At 38.2% G+C, this 16,430-nt stretch overlaps 1 protein-coding gene across 2 annotated transcripts in view; it reads right to left on the bottom strand.

The window, feature by feature from the left end:
• Positions 1–16,430, bottom strand: part of DCTD (dCMP deaminase) — a 57,127-nt gene that overhangs the window by 39,349 nt on the left and 1,348 nt on the right. The window contains exon 1 of one of the 2 annotated variants that reach the window (XM_054294939.1): positions 7,393–7,469. The exons of the other annotated variant lie outside the window; for it this stretch is intronic. The gene's annotated coding sequence lies outside the window, so the exon portion shown is untranslated. Of the gene's footprint in view, positions 1–7,392; positions 7,470–16,430 lie in introns of those variants that run through there. 2 annotated transcript variants of the gene reach the window in all.

The raw sequence follows: 16,430 nt of genomic DNA, 5'->3' as shown, positions 1-16,430 counted from the left end.
CCCTAAAGAATTTTACACCATTGCTTACTCAAATTTCTCTTCTTGATACTCATGCCTTTATTGTACAAAAAGGAAACATGACACCCAGGCAGGTTCATTTAAACCCTCAAAATAAGATTTTTCCTACAAAAAGTTTCTAATTTTTGATGGTCCTTTCTGAAACAAATGGCTGATTTTTACCTTCATACTGTAAAAACCAACAGCCAAATGCTTATGTGAAGAAACTATGAGCAGCCAATACTGAATGAACACAAACTATGAAGTAATTATTGGCTTCTCCATCTGCAGATCCAGTTGTAATGCAGTGGTGCAACACTTTGAGGGAGTTTGCACCACCACATATCTGTGCTTTCAAAAAAAAACCTGAAGGTATTTAACAGCATATTTAATATGAGACCCCTGCTTCTGCATCTTGATAATGTAGCTTGATTCCAGCTACCAACAAAACTGAGTATGTGAGAAGAGTAATGAGAATCTGAGCTGTATTTGCGCTACAGGAAAAGCCATCAAATGCTCACACACTGCTCTGCTTTAAAAGTGCTACTGTGCTCTACTAAATTTTATTGAATATTAACTGGTCTTCAGATAGCTCTGGCTATTGAGATAATAAATGTGGCAGTTATGTTTGACAATCATTGCAACTGCCTGCAGCCTATCTGGGAAGCACCCTGAAGTTCATCACACTCCAGGCACCAGACTGGTGATGACAGTAAATGAGCTGTTATTCATCAGGTATTCCAAAGCTGTGAACAAAAATTTGGCTCTGTAAATGCTTTGGAATAACAAAAGGGCAGTAATGACTGTCATGGCCAGATCCCCAGCCTGTGCAGGGTAAACTGGGGGCAGTACCAGTACCCCAGAGGGCACCACTGGGAAGGGGAAGGGGAAGGAAAAAAGAAAGGAGAAAGGATACAGGGTTGGGTTTATAGCATGAGTTCTGCTAAGAAAAATACATCTCTGTCAAAGCTCTGGAAGTGGTATTTAGCCTCATTTCTTCTGGTACAGAAAATGGCACAGAGGCAGAGGTAAGGCCCAGGGAGTATTTTACCTGCAGCCAGGAAATATTGACAGTGCACTCAGATACTTATTCAAATCTGCAAAACAAATGAATTGCTACTAATAAAAACAAAGCACAGATTCCCTTTTACATTGTTTTATCCTGTTTAAAAGACAAACATTTGCACGCTGCAAGCCTCAAATGGATAAATGCTACCATGAGAACTTACAAGCCATCTGCTAGCTTCCTAATGAAGCCAGTAACTATTATTGTTTACAGTTGAACACCGGGGGTCATGTATATTTGCTGTAATGAAAGAATCAATGCATCACTGCAGATGCTAAAAGGGAACTTTTTTTCCAGACAGCTAATTATAAATACAATAAAGTAGCAAATTAAAAAAAAAATCTGTTCATTTCCATAGAGAAATAGTGCTTGGCACAACAATTGCAAAACACAGCACTGCTCTGTTTTCTAGTAGTCTCCACTTGACAGGCTCAGCGTACAGAAACAGAATCACAAAAAGTTTCTCTTCAATACTTAACAAATAGCCGATCACCAAGGGGTTCTTAGCCCCAATGCTCTAATCTTCACAAACCTCCTACATTATTTAATTGTATTGTTTATCTGAATGTAATGATGAAGTGTGCATTAGCAGATATCTCTCTGTTGCTGTTTCACTCTGTTTTTCTTGCTCAAAAAAGATACATGATATATGAAAACTTGGTTGAGCTGTTAAAAACATCATGAAGTTTCTAGGCCTTTTCAAATGTTTTTTGAAGAGAAATTGATGCACAGCAGTAATACAATTAATTTCTAGTTTAAGATTTAATCACACAAAAAATAATACACTTACAAAATCTGACAAACTAAGTAGTTTGTCAGAACATTTAGCAAAACCAAAAAATTATAAACAGCTGGACCTTCATACATTTCACTGAAATTCTACACTTCACTGAAAACAAGCCATTAATTTTGAAATTTTATTAATGGCCTTTATTTTCTGTAAAAATACTATCTTAATTTCAGGAAATTTCCTAAAGCCTGTGAACCAAGAGACCTTACTTGCCTTGCTGAGTCAAAAACCTGCAAATGACTCCTCATTACCCTCTGATACCATCAAGGCCAAGACACAGCCTTCTTGCAGCTTGTGCTCTCCTCATACCACTTTCAACATACAAAGACCTATATACCTATCATATGGGTAAAATGCAGTAAAACATAGTGGCTAGATGGGATGCAATAAACAGGAAACCTGCATTATTGTAGGCCCCAAATTAATAAATCCATAGGAAAGAAAGGGAACAAACAATATTCCACCTTTACAATAATAAATGTTAAATGTTGAAACAAATTTGCTACAAGCATTTATGAAATTGATTTATCGTTGCTGGTCACAATGTTGACTTAATTCCTATAAGAGCTGTTGCACTTGTTCTCAGGGTTGTCTTATGTAACACTTTATTGGCTGTGTATGTTCCCTGTTGTGCTGTTTATCACCTCTGGGGCCTGGATTAAGGGTTTCATTTTGTTGTACTTTGTAAGACTGGCTTATGATAGGATAAAATTACTGCCCATGAAACTAATGTAGTATTTTTACTCAGCATTACCATAATCTCAGTACTTTGGGAGCCATCTCAGAACTATTAATTATTAATAATTACACTCTTTACCTCTTCAACTCAGAGTGCTGATCTGTGGGGAACACAAGGGAGGACACTCTCTTGCTCTTCCACCTTCCCTTTCTCCTTCACCTTCCCATTCTCCTCCAAGCTAGTTAAAACAGCTCTTGAAAAATTTTTATATCCTCAGGATGTTCAAACCAGCACATTCCTGTTGATACATCTCCTACTCCTGAATATGTTTCAGGTCATGTTGAAACAACTGTTTAAGAATACTACTCAGAGATCTCCCCCAAGGCTGGATAGTCATGGCAGGGTATGGGGGATAAGAGCCAGTACCTCGGACAGTGAAAACCTGCAATGTTTCAGAACTTCATTTATGAACCAGTGGAGAATACTGAATAATTAGTAAAATATTTGGGAAAATTATGCTATCACTCTGACCATTCCAGAGAGACACAAATCACTGCAACATGCTGGGGACTGGCCCAACCAAGCCCTGCTCAACACTACTCAGGACCTGCAAGGGGAAAAGAAAGTGGATCTGATGAGAAAACAACAGGTATTGCACTACTCCAACACCTGCAACCTGCACTACAGCTACTCCAACACCTGCAACATGCACTACAGCTACTCCAAGCCCTCTGACAGGCTTGAGTAGACACAGGCATGTAGCTACTCCAACCCCAGTGACTGACAGAGCTACTCCAACCTCCATGACAAGCACTGCAGCTGAACTATTGAACCAACCTTTGCCATAATCAGTTGGCCAATACACGAGTAGAAATGTTGGAAGCAAAAGTCAACTCATCTAGAAAAGGAAGAAATTCTTCCCTTACTAAGGGAAGAAGTGACAAGCAGACTACTCCAGAGCAGGACCATCAGGAGAACATGAGAAAGAAGATGCAAGACTCATAAAGGAGAGGGTAACCTATCCCCAAGTCAGATGTGAGATATGTGAAAAGATTTCAGCCATCATCCAGGTGAGTACATTGTCACCTCACAGCTTTGCTGTGGAGATAACCCTGAAATTAGAAGGTAGGAAAGCCAAAGAGCTGGGATCCTTTTCTAGGGAAGAGGGCATTGACAATGCAGTAGGAAAAGGGACACAAGTATTCAGCTTCTGGAGCTGACACCTGTCAGGCCCTAGGGAAAGGTATCTCTTCAAGAAAACTGTTGCACATCACCCAGACAAACGGAGAAAAGTACGTGTGGAAGTTCCTATCGAGCTCAACACCATCGTATGCCAACTCATTGTCAGTAATGGCACAGAGACAGAGAGGGACAAACAGTGGGTGAATTGGCTGTCCAGCTCTGGCACTATGAAGAAAGTATCCCTGCCTCATTATGGACCTATGCCTCAGCTGCGGAGAAACCGCCCAAAATACTGTCCTGTGAATTCCAGCAATTCATATATTCTACTCCCACCACTACAGACCAGCATCTCAGCTACAAGGACTCTGCTCAAGAGAGAGGACAGAGTGACTACACACCATGGGTCACGCCGTGGCTTTATCTGCATGAATTCAGAGAGGACATGAGGAAAACCAACCTCAACCCTCGAGGGACAGGTATGGGAGGTCCAGAGTGCTCAGTATATAAACCAGGAGAAAAGGTGGCCAGGGGTCACTGCTTGGGAACTGGCTGGACATCTGTCAGTGGGTGGTGAGCAACTGCATTGTGCACCACTTGTTTTGTATATTCCAATTCTCTTTCTATTATTATTATTACCATTATCATCATCATCACAATCACCATTATTCCTTTCTTTTCTGTTTTATTAAATTGTCTTTATCTCAACCCATTAATTTTAGCTTTCCCTCCCCCCAGTTCTCTTCCCCCAGTGGCAGGGGGACAGTGAGCAAACAGCTGTGTGGTGTTCAGCTGCCTGCCAGATTAAACCACAACAATAATTTAATTTCAGTTCCTACTCTGACAATGTTTCCATCTTCATGAACTTAAGTGAATAACTTAATTTATATGTCTTAAGTCATAACATGTCTGAAATAATTCTTTCTTCCCCTTACCATAGGCAAATGTCTATGAACATACTGGCTTCTCCAAATTACAGGAGAGTCAGTTGCAAGAATTAATTAGTTAATGTTCGCAAAGTGCTCTGAAGAGAAAGCACTCTATAAATGCTAATTATTAAATCAAAGGTTTATCTGACTTTATTACCAAACCACTAATAAAATAAGTTACATAGCTGTTGCAGGTTGGAAAAAGCACTTTTGCTGTCTAAAAGATATAAAGGTTTTAATTAGTAAATATTTTGAACGCATTTTGCTGAGGAAAAAAAATGCTAACTGTTAATACAGGTTTTCCCTAATGTATATGGCTACAAAATATGAACTCCTGGATGCTACTGTAACTTATGCATATATCATCTAAAGTTTTGTCCCATGGCAACAATATTTTTATTTAAGACACAATTTTTGTAATATTTATGAAAAAATTTGTACTTATGTTTGTCAAATAAATGTTTGAATGCAGCAAGAGATTAAAGGCATCATTCTTAGCAGAGAATAGCAAAACCTAATGTATTGTCAAATTATACATTTATACACTTACCATTATTTTTGCCATTTAACTTAAAATCATCTTTTGCTAAGTTTCCAAGCTTCTGCTGATTCACAAGGCTCAGCTCTTCCAAATGCTGTACTGTATTTGCATATATGTGTTCTGTTATCCCCATGTGATCACAGCACAAAAAAAAAAAATCTAATCTTTTTAGATTAAATTTTAAGCATGCAAACAGATTTGAAAACTTTTCTGCGTAGGCAGTTAGAAAGACTGAATTTTGAAAGTGCCTCAAACCTTTGGAAACACTGTAGATCTCTAGCTCTTCGCAGTTTGATCCTGCTGGGAGAAACCTTTTGCTCACCTGCTTGTGACACTTGTTTCCCCTCTGGATGTAATAATATAAACTTGGGCAAAATAATAATAATATGTTGATTTGAGTGCAATAATTAATGTACTAACAGAACTGGTTCTGATGCATCCCCTTCCTACATTTTTGACATATACTTTCTTTTAGAGCCTTCCAAATGATGATGATGATGATGATGATGATGATGATGATGATGATGATGATATTATTACTACTACTACTACTACTACTACTACTACTACTACTACTACTACTATCAGATAGTGAGCAGTATTTCTCGAGTACCTGGACTAGTGGTTTGAAAAGAAATTTGAAAGTAGATCACAATAATCTTATTCCCTGTTGTAATGTCTGCCTGTGACTGTAGAAAATCAGAAACCTTGAGCCATAAAAGTCCTATTAGCCTGCTTTGCTGAAAGAGAAGAAGTGTGACAAAATCCTCCCTACTTAAAGCTCTGCTGATTTAAGGATAATAAAGGGGAGGATAAGGATGCAGTCACCAGGCCCATTCAGTGAAGCAGTGCAGCCTGGCGGCTGGGGTCAGTTTCTTCAGTCCAGGAGACAGAAATCCTCCTGCTGTTCCCAGTGCTCTCAGCAGGAAGGAGAGGTCCAGGTGTTTCTCCTACTGAAATCAAGGGTCTGCAGCTTCCCAATGCCACAGACTTGTGGCTCCAAAACACCCAAGAACCCCTGAGGAAGGTGGGAGTGTGTGTTCATTAATTTGAGCCATAAATCACAACTTCATATGGCAGAAAAATGTCCAGAAAATTATATGCTGCTGTAAAGGGTTATGTCCATTTCTGTGCTCTTACCATAGCTCTTCCAGGCAGATGGGGACTCAGAGCAGGGATGCCAAATCTTTATCTTGCCTCAATTTGTCAAGCTGTCCCTGAAGGAAAGGTGACTGCAATTTTCTGGAAAGAAGGCAGGGTTCAGGGCTGAGGACAGGAAGGCCCATCTAGGAATAGATGGGAACTGAAAATTGTCCAGATTTGTCAAAATGTTAAAGGGGCCCTCAGCAAAACAAGATTACTGAATTTCTCTAAGCCCAGGGTTTTTTGATTCTGTTTTCTTGGGTTGCAAACTTACTTTATAAACCAAAAATTATTATATCATTACAGAACAATTCTAGACTACCTAATAAAAAGTTCAAATTATTTTGTGGTTAGTCAAAAATTACACATTTCACATATTTTGAAATAAATTGTCAGTGACATAAAGCAAGATCAGTAGGGCTGAAGTAAGGTCTTGATGGTATTTTTGTTGTTATCGCTATAACTATTAGCCCTTATTTTTAAAATATCACAGAAAATTGCAGGGCCATTCTAGAGAAAGTTTATGGATTTTAAGATTAATGGATGGTATTAAGATTATACTAAAATTTCTGAAAAAAAGAATAAGAATCTCTTAAAAATATTTTTAATACTCCATGAATTAAATCAAAATGGTTTCAAATAAAATAAAGGTATATACAAATCCTTGCTTGGAAAACTTGAAAATGTATGTCAGCTTCCTCAGAATAATTCTGATGGCATCAGAGCTCAAAAACAGAGGCCTACTTTGAGTCCTGTGTTTTGACTTTGTGTAGTTTAGTGTAGTTTATTTTTTCACATTGTGGTATCACAAGAGATTTTGTTCCATTCATGGATAGCAACAAGATAATAAGACATAATATAGAGAAGAAAAAAACAGACATGGCCAAGAAATGCTTCTGTCTTGTAGCTGGGCAAAAGGCACATTAAATATTAATAAATGATGCAAATAAAATACTGCCTGACAATAAATTATGAAAAAGTGGGAGATGGCACTGGAATGGGCTGAACTTTGGAATATGATGTCAAAAGAAAACAATAGGGATTCAATAGGAAAAGAAATTGTGTTACTTGTGCAGGTTATCAGTAGAGGAGGGTGCCCTTTGTCCTGGGAATCTGTCTCAGAAGAGGAGCTTCAGTCACAGCAGCAATTTTCATCCCAATGAGGTGGTGTAACAGAAGGAATTAATCCAGTCTATAGCAAAATAAAATGGAAACTGTTGCAGAGGGGGATAGATGCTTCCTATCTCTGTATCTGGTATTAGTGCGACTACTGATGGGGTGTTAGTTCTATTTCTGACATTTCAAAGAGAAAAGAGCTCCTTTATCTGGAGTGGAGAGAAGAGAAAAATGAAAATTATTAAGTGACTGGGAAGTGGGCTTTACAGGGAAAACTTATCAAAGAAGAGATGAAAAAAATTATTTGATCATATTATGTACACTTGCAAAATAGAAATATTCATTTCCACTTTTTCAGGATGAGATTTAAACACATTTGATAAAATATAAGAGTGAAGAATTCTGTGATGGAAATGGTATAGCTCTGCTTAATTCTGGTATATATAAATTCAAATCTATGGAGGTTTTAGGATGTAAAAATCCCCTGCTTGATTTGTTTCAATTAAAAATTCAACACTTACTAACACTCAGCTCTTTCGGTTTCTTGAAATTATTTGAAGGCAACCCTCTTATTTGGTTTGGTATTCCATTACCCTTGCTTGGTTTAGCAATGTAGTTTTCCTCCTACTGGTTACATGGCTGCTTTCAAGAAAGTCTGCTCCTGTGACTTGTCCCAGAACAACTTGCTTATAGAGGTACTCATTAAAAATAATAACAGCCTAACAACACATTGAGATAATCTCAGATTTCAGAAATCATCCAAATAACAATCCAAGTGGATTATATCCCAGTGTTGGCCAGGAAAAGCAAGGCTTTCCAGAGGTGAAGATGCCCTGTCATATCCTGGAAGTGACACTGCGCTGCACCCAGGCTGGATGCCATCAGGAATATGGGATCAGGTTAAGAACTGAGATCACTGGACTAGCAGGACTTTGCTGGGTGCTGCAGAAGTATCAACTGTCAGGTACTGCAGCAGACAAAACAAAGTTTTGATGGATTCATTACCCTTTGTCCTTCATCCATCATAGCTTGGCTTTGGTTTTATTCACTTTTGCTATTTCTTAGTTTTCTGCAGGTCCTTCAGTTCAGTGTTTGACATGGTTTCAAAAAAACATGACATGACAAAACCTCATAATTATTCTGTCATCATGGCTTTGTATCTTTAAACATATGAATCCTCTGTAAATAAGTAAAAGGTTATGAAAAAGAATTTTAGCTCTTAAGTCTGTTTGTTTTTTTATTTTACTTTGATTTGGAAATGTCATGATTCACTGCAAGCTCACTAGAGCGAGTTTAATGGATTAGAATATATTATTAAAATGAGACTGCTAGAGAAGTATATTGCACAGATGTGGAATACTGTGAATGTGTTACTGTAAACTCTGCTGCATTAAAAGGCAGTGTATCATTATCCTTTCTTTCTTGCCTTATAGGATTACAGGCAGGAACATCACTGCAAGTTCACTACAGTGGGAAAGTTTTATCTATTTTCAGTTTTTCTTCATTTATGCTGATACATCAAAAAAGAGGTCTTAAAGATAAATATATAAAAGCATTACTCTTTCATGTGGTATTATGGACACAAAATGTGCATATATGTGCTTTTGAGATTTTTATTCTATCTTTTGTTTTCTGAAACATGATTTAAGGATTTACTTCATTCAAGAAAATCTCTTTTCATAAACAACACATTATCTTCTCCTTCCTTGCCTCAGGGTATTTCCTTGCCTCTTCTACTCAAAATAAAACAAAACAATCTTGTGTTAGATTGCCCACGATCTATGAAAACCATCTAAAATTTTAAAAATCTGGTTTTCATTGGACAGATCTTTGCTTTCTCTTAACAGCATCTTGGCACCTGTGATTAGCAATGTCACAGGTAGCTCGAGAACAGCTCCTTCCCTGAAAACCGTGTAGAAGACACACTAAAGGGAAGGGTGTCTACAGCCCTCAATCTCCAGTTGCTGCTCCTTAGAGTCACAGAATAAGCTGAGTTGGGAAGTACTCACAAGGATCATTGACTCCAGCTGCTGGCCCCGCACAGGACAACCCCAAGAATCACCTTATGCATCTGGGAGTGTTGTCCAAACGCTTCTTGAAATCCATGGAACCACCGAGTCTTCTTCCAGCTCTAGAGGGGCTATTGGTGCTGTTCTGAGGCCACTGCAGGACGTGCAGCATATTCCCCTCCACTCAGCGCCCTTCCCGAGCAGAACCCAGGCTAAGAACTCCTGGTTTGACTTGGACTCTGTTTTTCTGGCTGAGTGGAATGGCTTAAATGCCAACCCCAGGCACTGACTCGAACAGCAGATGTCACTGTTGGCAGCACGGTCCTTTGCCGCCTGTGCACAGCAGTAGGGAGAGAGGGACTACAGCCACGTACAAGACTCTTCCAAGAAGTGGGGGTGTGGGGGTCTCCAGAGAAGGGAGCAGCAAGCTTGGTATAGGTATGACAGTACATACTGGAGGCACAGTGACCATCAGTGATAGATCAAAATCACCGTGAATCCTGGTTTAAGCAGAGGGGGTGAAACTAGATGGAAGTTGTACCTCGTTCTGCATTTTGAAGACATGCTCCACTTTATTTCCTTGGGATGGAAGACCTAATTATGCAATCTAAAAGAAAGGCCAAACTTATTGTTTCTGTGTTCCTGGAGCAGAAAGCACGCTGCTGCATAAGAGAATTGCTCTTCTTTCCCAATTATGTTTGGGAAAAAAGGTGTCCATGTTAAGTGATCAGAGAATTTCTGTATCAGTATTTGAAAACACCATTTTTCTTCTTTATATTAACCCACTCACACTTCAATTTGTTTCAATTACTGAACATGGCATATTGAGTTGTACAGTCATGTATTAATGCTTCTGTAGAACAACCAAGGTCTTTTATGAGTGATGATGTCCACAGCACCACTGACAGCTGCAGAGACCACAATCCTGAGACAGTTTCTCACTTGTTCTGATTGTCTAGAGAGACTAAAAGCAAAGCACCACTCATTCCAAACATCCAGTCGCTGGCTTGCCAGGCACCTCTGGCCTACAGTTCAAGAAGCCAGTTTGCAGTTCAGCAGATTCTTTGGTTGGGTATGTTTGATTTAAAAGGCAATCTTTAAACCCCTTAAAGATGTGGAGAAATGAGCAAACAGGAATATCATGAAGTTCAGCAAAACAAAATAAGAAGCAAGGTCCTGTACCTGAGGACCTCATGCACCAGTACACACTCCATGCCAAGGTGATCCTTGGTGATACAAGTGACCAAGGAAGGTGACTCTTGTCCTCCACTCAGCACTGGCCACATCTGGCATGTTGTGTACCATGATGGGCTGTCCTGTGCAAGAGTCCAGCAAAGCACCACACAAGGATGATTAGGGACTGGAGTACCTCGCACATGAGAAAAGACTGAGCGAGGAGGAATCTTGAGCCTGGTGAAGAAAAGGCTCAGTTGTATCTCATGAATGTATAGAAATGCCTGAAGAGAGGATGCAAAGATGGAGCCAGGCTCTTTTCAGTGGTGCTCAGTGACAGGATCAGAGGCAATGGTCACAAACTGAACATCATGAAACCCCTTTTTCCTGTGAGGGTGACCAAGCAGTGGAGCAGGCTGACCTGAGAGGCTGGGGAATCTCCATCTTTGGAGATACTAAAAAGAATGCCTGGATAGAATCCTGGGCAATTGTCTCTAGGGGGCCCTGTGTAATCAGATTGAACAGGATGACCTCCAGATGACACCCATCCAACCTCCATCATCCCTGTGATTCCTTTGGTATAAGCATCAACTATATATCCTTTTGCTTTACAGAAAAGCCGGTAATCAGCAACAGCTCTGACATTTCATAGCCCAAGGATTATGCATTATTTATTACTTAAATTTTGCAGACTTTGACTAGATTCAAAATATCTTTTTAAGTTTTGCTCAGTGTTAGCTTTTTATGGTGTTGGAAGCTGTTTCTTTATTAGTGTGTTTCACTTATGAAAACACAAGTGCAGCTAACTTTTATACATATTTTACCTGGGAATAAGATACCCAAAAAAAAAGGGGTTTGTATGAATTATAATGTTTTCCTTGTGATAATAAAGCTTATCCCAAGCATTTCTGAGATCACATACTGAAATCATAAAATTGACATAATTTAGTTCAATAGATTCAGTTCAGGAGCTGAAAGCACCCAATATTCCAATACCTACTCTATTTCATATAGGTATTTTTTACTCCATCATATCACTTAACACAATTCTTTTTTTGATGCTCACTGAAAAGTGGACATAATAATATCATGCTGTGTTCTTCAAATTGTTTCAATCCTCCAAAAAGTGCAAACATTCGGATTCTAGGTTTTGGATAACTAGATTAGAATGAAAATTGCCACAGAATGATTCATACAAATTAGCAACATCACTAGCAGTCTAGAAGTGCTAAATCATGGTATTGATGGATCAGTTCCATTTTTGTTATAAATTTGCACAGACTGATTTCATTTTTGCAGCATGGATTTTAGCCTCACTTAGCAATAAGATAGGATTGAGGTTCTTTTGTATTGGCTAGGTCAGACATCAAAATACTTCAGACTCATGCAAAGAAACTATTTTTGAGGGGAAGAAGAGATGAAAAGTGGGTAAAGGGGAAAAGAAACACTTTTTTATATTAGTTTGGCAAGGCCATACTTCTTTGCATTTAAAATACAATCTTTCATTTGTTAGAAGAAAGGTTCCCTAAGCCTCTCCATCAGTCAGAGAATCATTTTTAATTTTGTAATGCACATGTTAAATACCCCATTAGTCCAGTCTACTTCATTCACTGCACAGTGTTCCTGAAAGTACACAGATAATACAGAGAAGAAATGTACTTCAGGATGCTAAAACATGACATTTCACGTTTCATCTGTTTCCCCCCTTAGATACAACACAGAAAATGCACACTAAGTGCTTTCCTCTGGCTGAGGTGGGAACACTTAACTCCTTGCAATAGTAGAGAGGAACTGTTAAAAGCATTAGCTCTGTAAACCTGTGCCCTTGCATACTACTTCATAAAACATCTTAAATACTTCAAGAAATTAACTGCTGTTCACTGCCAAAGGAGCTGAGAAGTTCCTCCATTCTCCCCTTCATGCCAATCAGCAGTAATCCTCTATTGCTGGCCAGCTTCTTTCTTACATGTGGCCAAAAGAGAAGAGCAGGCTCTTGGGACCCTTCCTGGCTAACCAGACATGCTTTGTGGTTTTCCAAAGCCATCAGGCAGCACTGAATATACAGAGTAATTCCACAGACATGACGAAATGTAGGAAACCTAAATGTGTGTACAAGTATCAGAAATACACAAAAGATACAGTGAGACTGTTACTATGGGAGGTTTAACACCAAAACTGCATCAAGAATGTTCTCGGAATATGCATCAGACAATAATTTGAACCTCATCAGTTCCAGGGATTTTGGAACAACCAAAATTCTCCATCCTCTTTTCTCTTTGTCCACAGAAATTTCAGCAGTATGAATCAGACTTAACAGAATGGAATGTTAAATCAGTTTAATGAGTGGCTTGAGGTGAGTTTGAGATGATTTTACCATGAAAACGTTGCTCACATTTCCACAGCTAACTTTGAGGCAAAGCTCGTATCATTTCCATTCTAAACTTCTAATTTACTACTCTAAACTTTTAATCAGACTAACACCAATTTAAAATCATTCTCTGTGCTTACTTTCAGATTCATATTATGACTGAAAACATGTGATTGCTCAGTATTTTCTCCTGTGCATGCCTGAAAGCAAAAAAAAAAAAAAAAAAAAAAAAAAAAAAAAAAAAGAGGCAAAAATTCTGGGAAAAAAAGGGGCTGGTATATTAATTTGAAGCAGAACCTGGCAGAGTCTTTTTTCACTGATAGTCTGGGAAATCTCTGTAGAACTGTCTAAGCAGCAAGCTGTTCAAATGGATGTAAGTGGATAGAGCAGGCTTTGGAATAACAAGAAAAGCTGGATGAGCATAAACATTATCTGGCTCCATCGATTCTGCAGAGCTTCATCATAAATTCAACCAGAAACAGTATTATTCAAAGATCTTTTACTGTCAGATGTATACATGCATCAGAAGCTGGCAACAGTAAAAGCAGCACTCCTCCTCCTTTCCTCCCTCATGCATGTACATAGTTTTTCTTTACAGGACTTTTTAAACACTTTTGAAAAGTAAAAATCTCACTGTATATGAGAGAATTTTTTGTGTGTGCTTTCTTCTTTGAAACCACAGCTGTCAGATAAAATTCACCATTATTAAATAAATATTTATAATGTTAAATTTTTAGAGTTCTACAGTAGCTACAGGTGACAGAAATCAGACTCATGGAAAATATTTGGTGGTTTAATTGCTCAAAAAAACCCCAACATAACCAATATATATATTTAAATATTTTTGTCAGATGCTTCTAGAAATTAATTCTGTTGCCATACTTCACAATTCATTCTATACTCAAAATCTGTGTGCAAGCAGTGAAAGCTGAGCTATGGAAATTTTCAGGGAAACTGCTGCAGCTCCTGCTTCAGAGCCATTTGTGGATAGTCGAAGTTAGAGCTGTAACAGCTGTACATTTCACCAGGGATGACACTCCAGTGGATCATCACATTAGGGGAGTCTCTATTAGGGAAGGACAAGGTACAAACACAGGTTTATTTGACCACCATCAGTTCCAGGGACAGCCTTACTATGAAAGAAGCAGCAAGCAGGGAGTATCAGGAGATCAACTACATTAGCAATGACTGGAGTGGGTATGTTTCTTGTTGTGTGACAGGATACAAGTACAGGCCTTTGAACACTTCCTTTGGATACATTTCCATACTTGTATTTTGAATTTCCACAGACATTTTTTCTTCTAGTCATGATTCTAATTCCCTTTAGCTCAATTCTTTAACTATGCACTACTTTACCATGGGAATTTCTTCAGGCCACTTAAACATGCATATGCAAAGCAAAATACAGGAATGATTATCTCTTTCACATTGATTACCTCTTGTTATCCATCATATTTTCTGATACAAATCATGCCATAGCTAGATTGTTTTGTGCTTTTGGACACCTCATTCATATGAACCCTTCTGTGTTTTGAATAAAGCATGCTTACATCTTCTGAACTATTCTGTCTTATGTAATTAAGCCAAACAATCTGTGGTATGCTGTCAGCTGACAATGTCAGCACAACATGCTAGGCAGGTTATCAGTTGAAATGCAGGAGGTACACTTGAAAAAATACCTTCAAAAAGCCATATGTTCTCACTGGCAATATTAAAAGTCTGTTTACACAAATAACACCTACTTTTTGTCCATCTGATGTCAAGCACTGTCATGCCTAAGTAGCCCTAAACCAGCATTCTGGACTGTAGACTCTAACAATGGAGGGAAGCACAATGAAGTACTCAAACAATGGAAAATAGAGGCAGGAAGGGGTGAGCCTAACACCATGCAGCAGTTTATACTTCAGTGTAAGCACATCTGTATATAGACACACAAGCATATATTTAAAAATTAGACAACTATGCAATGACAGTGTATTCATTTCCAAAATCTAAGAACTACAATTTCCATTTATTTAGGAGAATTAAAATATTGATGTCTTATGAGAAGTATTACATTGGTAAAGATGGTTATAACTCAGATCCATATCCACGTGGATCTCATCTGACCAAAAATCAAAGATGTGGGTCCACCTGCCTTGGTGGTGACAGAGAGTAGGAGCTGAGTATTCCCTCAGTATGACTGCCTTCAGAGGAAGTATTTACACAAATGATGTTCCAGTTTTGTCTTAGTATAACAGATTTTCTAATTTTATTCTTTCTTCTGTGTGAATTATTTAGGAACTAGGAGTACCGGAGTGCTGCTGTATAACAGGCCTGCTTTTTCAAGATGAAAAAGGCTATATTGTTATAAAAGCTCCTGGGAAATGCCAAAGATCAGTAACTGGCAGTTGGTTTCAAAAAGAAATGTATATCCTCCATAGATTCTTATCAACTTACATATTGAAATGTCTTATTGATAATGCAAATTAACTTTAAAACAGAAAAGGAAATTCAGTTCATCCTGTCCCACAACTGCCACATGTAATTTCTCACTATAGGGCAACACCTATAAACAAATTATAAAATTGAGTATGTTTAAAAGGACACAAACTAAATGCTTGGTAAATGTTTTTACTGATGGACAAGAAAACTGGCCCTTAAAAATCAAAAAGCTCATTGAAACAATATTGTCAATGAAAAGAAATGCATCTGTCTCTTTAACAGCCAATGATCCTGCTGCATTCCCTAAGCAGCTCAACTCTTATGGATATCCAGAAGTTAGCACAGATCAGTTTTTCTCCATTGTTAACTACCAGAACCTTACTTCATGTACGAAGTACAGTTAATGTACAGTTTCACTGCACATTACCTTAGACATCAAAATCTTCAAAAAAGTCTGGAGGAGGAAGGCATATGGGTCATTTGGAGACAAGATTGCAGAATAAAATAATAAAATGCAGATCTTATCTGTACCAGACAGGCAATTAGCTAAATGAAAATAATATCTTGCTGGTACATTTTTCTATTTAGGAGCAGACCCAACAGTAGGACTTATATAGCTGTAAATGAGTTACTTCAATGCTTATCAGATATGTGGCCTCTGAAGTGGAATCCAAAAACTTGTTATGCACAGAACAAGTTCAGTACTTAATAAATGTAAATTGCCCTAGAAGAATAATTTATAGACCTGAGTACTAGAAAGCTATAATGCAGAAGATAAACAGACATTAAAAAAACCCAAAACCAAAACAAAACGCCCCAAAAACCAAAATAGACCCCAACAACAAAACAAAACAAAAAAAACCCAAACAAAAAGCCCCAAACAAACAAACAAAAAAAACACCACAAAACCAGCTCTGGGTTGGAGACTTCCTATCCCAGGAAAATCTTGTCACTTAAAACCGGTAGCTTTAAATGAAAAGAAATAAAACATTCTAGGAAACAGGGACTTGAGTTAC

This window comes from Melozone crissalis, unplaced genomic scaffold (genome assembly GCF_028551555.1).
Source record: "Melozone crissalis strain CALT ecotype California unplaced genomic scaffold, PUWL_Pcris_2 ptg000006l_1, whole genome shotgun sequence".
NCBI lineage: Eukaryota > Metazoa > Chordata > Aves > Passeriformes > Passerellidae > Melozone > Melozone crissalis.
This window is presented reverse-complemented; position numbering and strand designations above follow the sequence as displayed.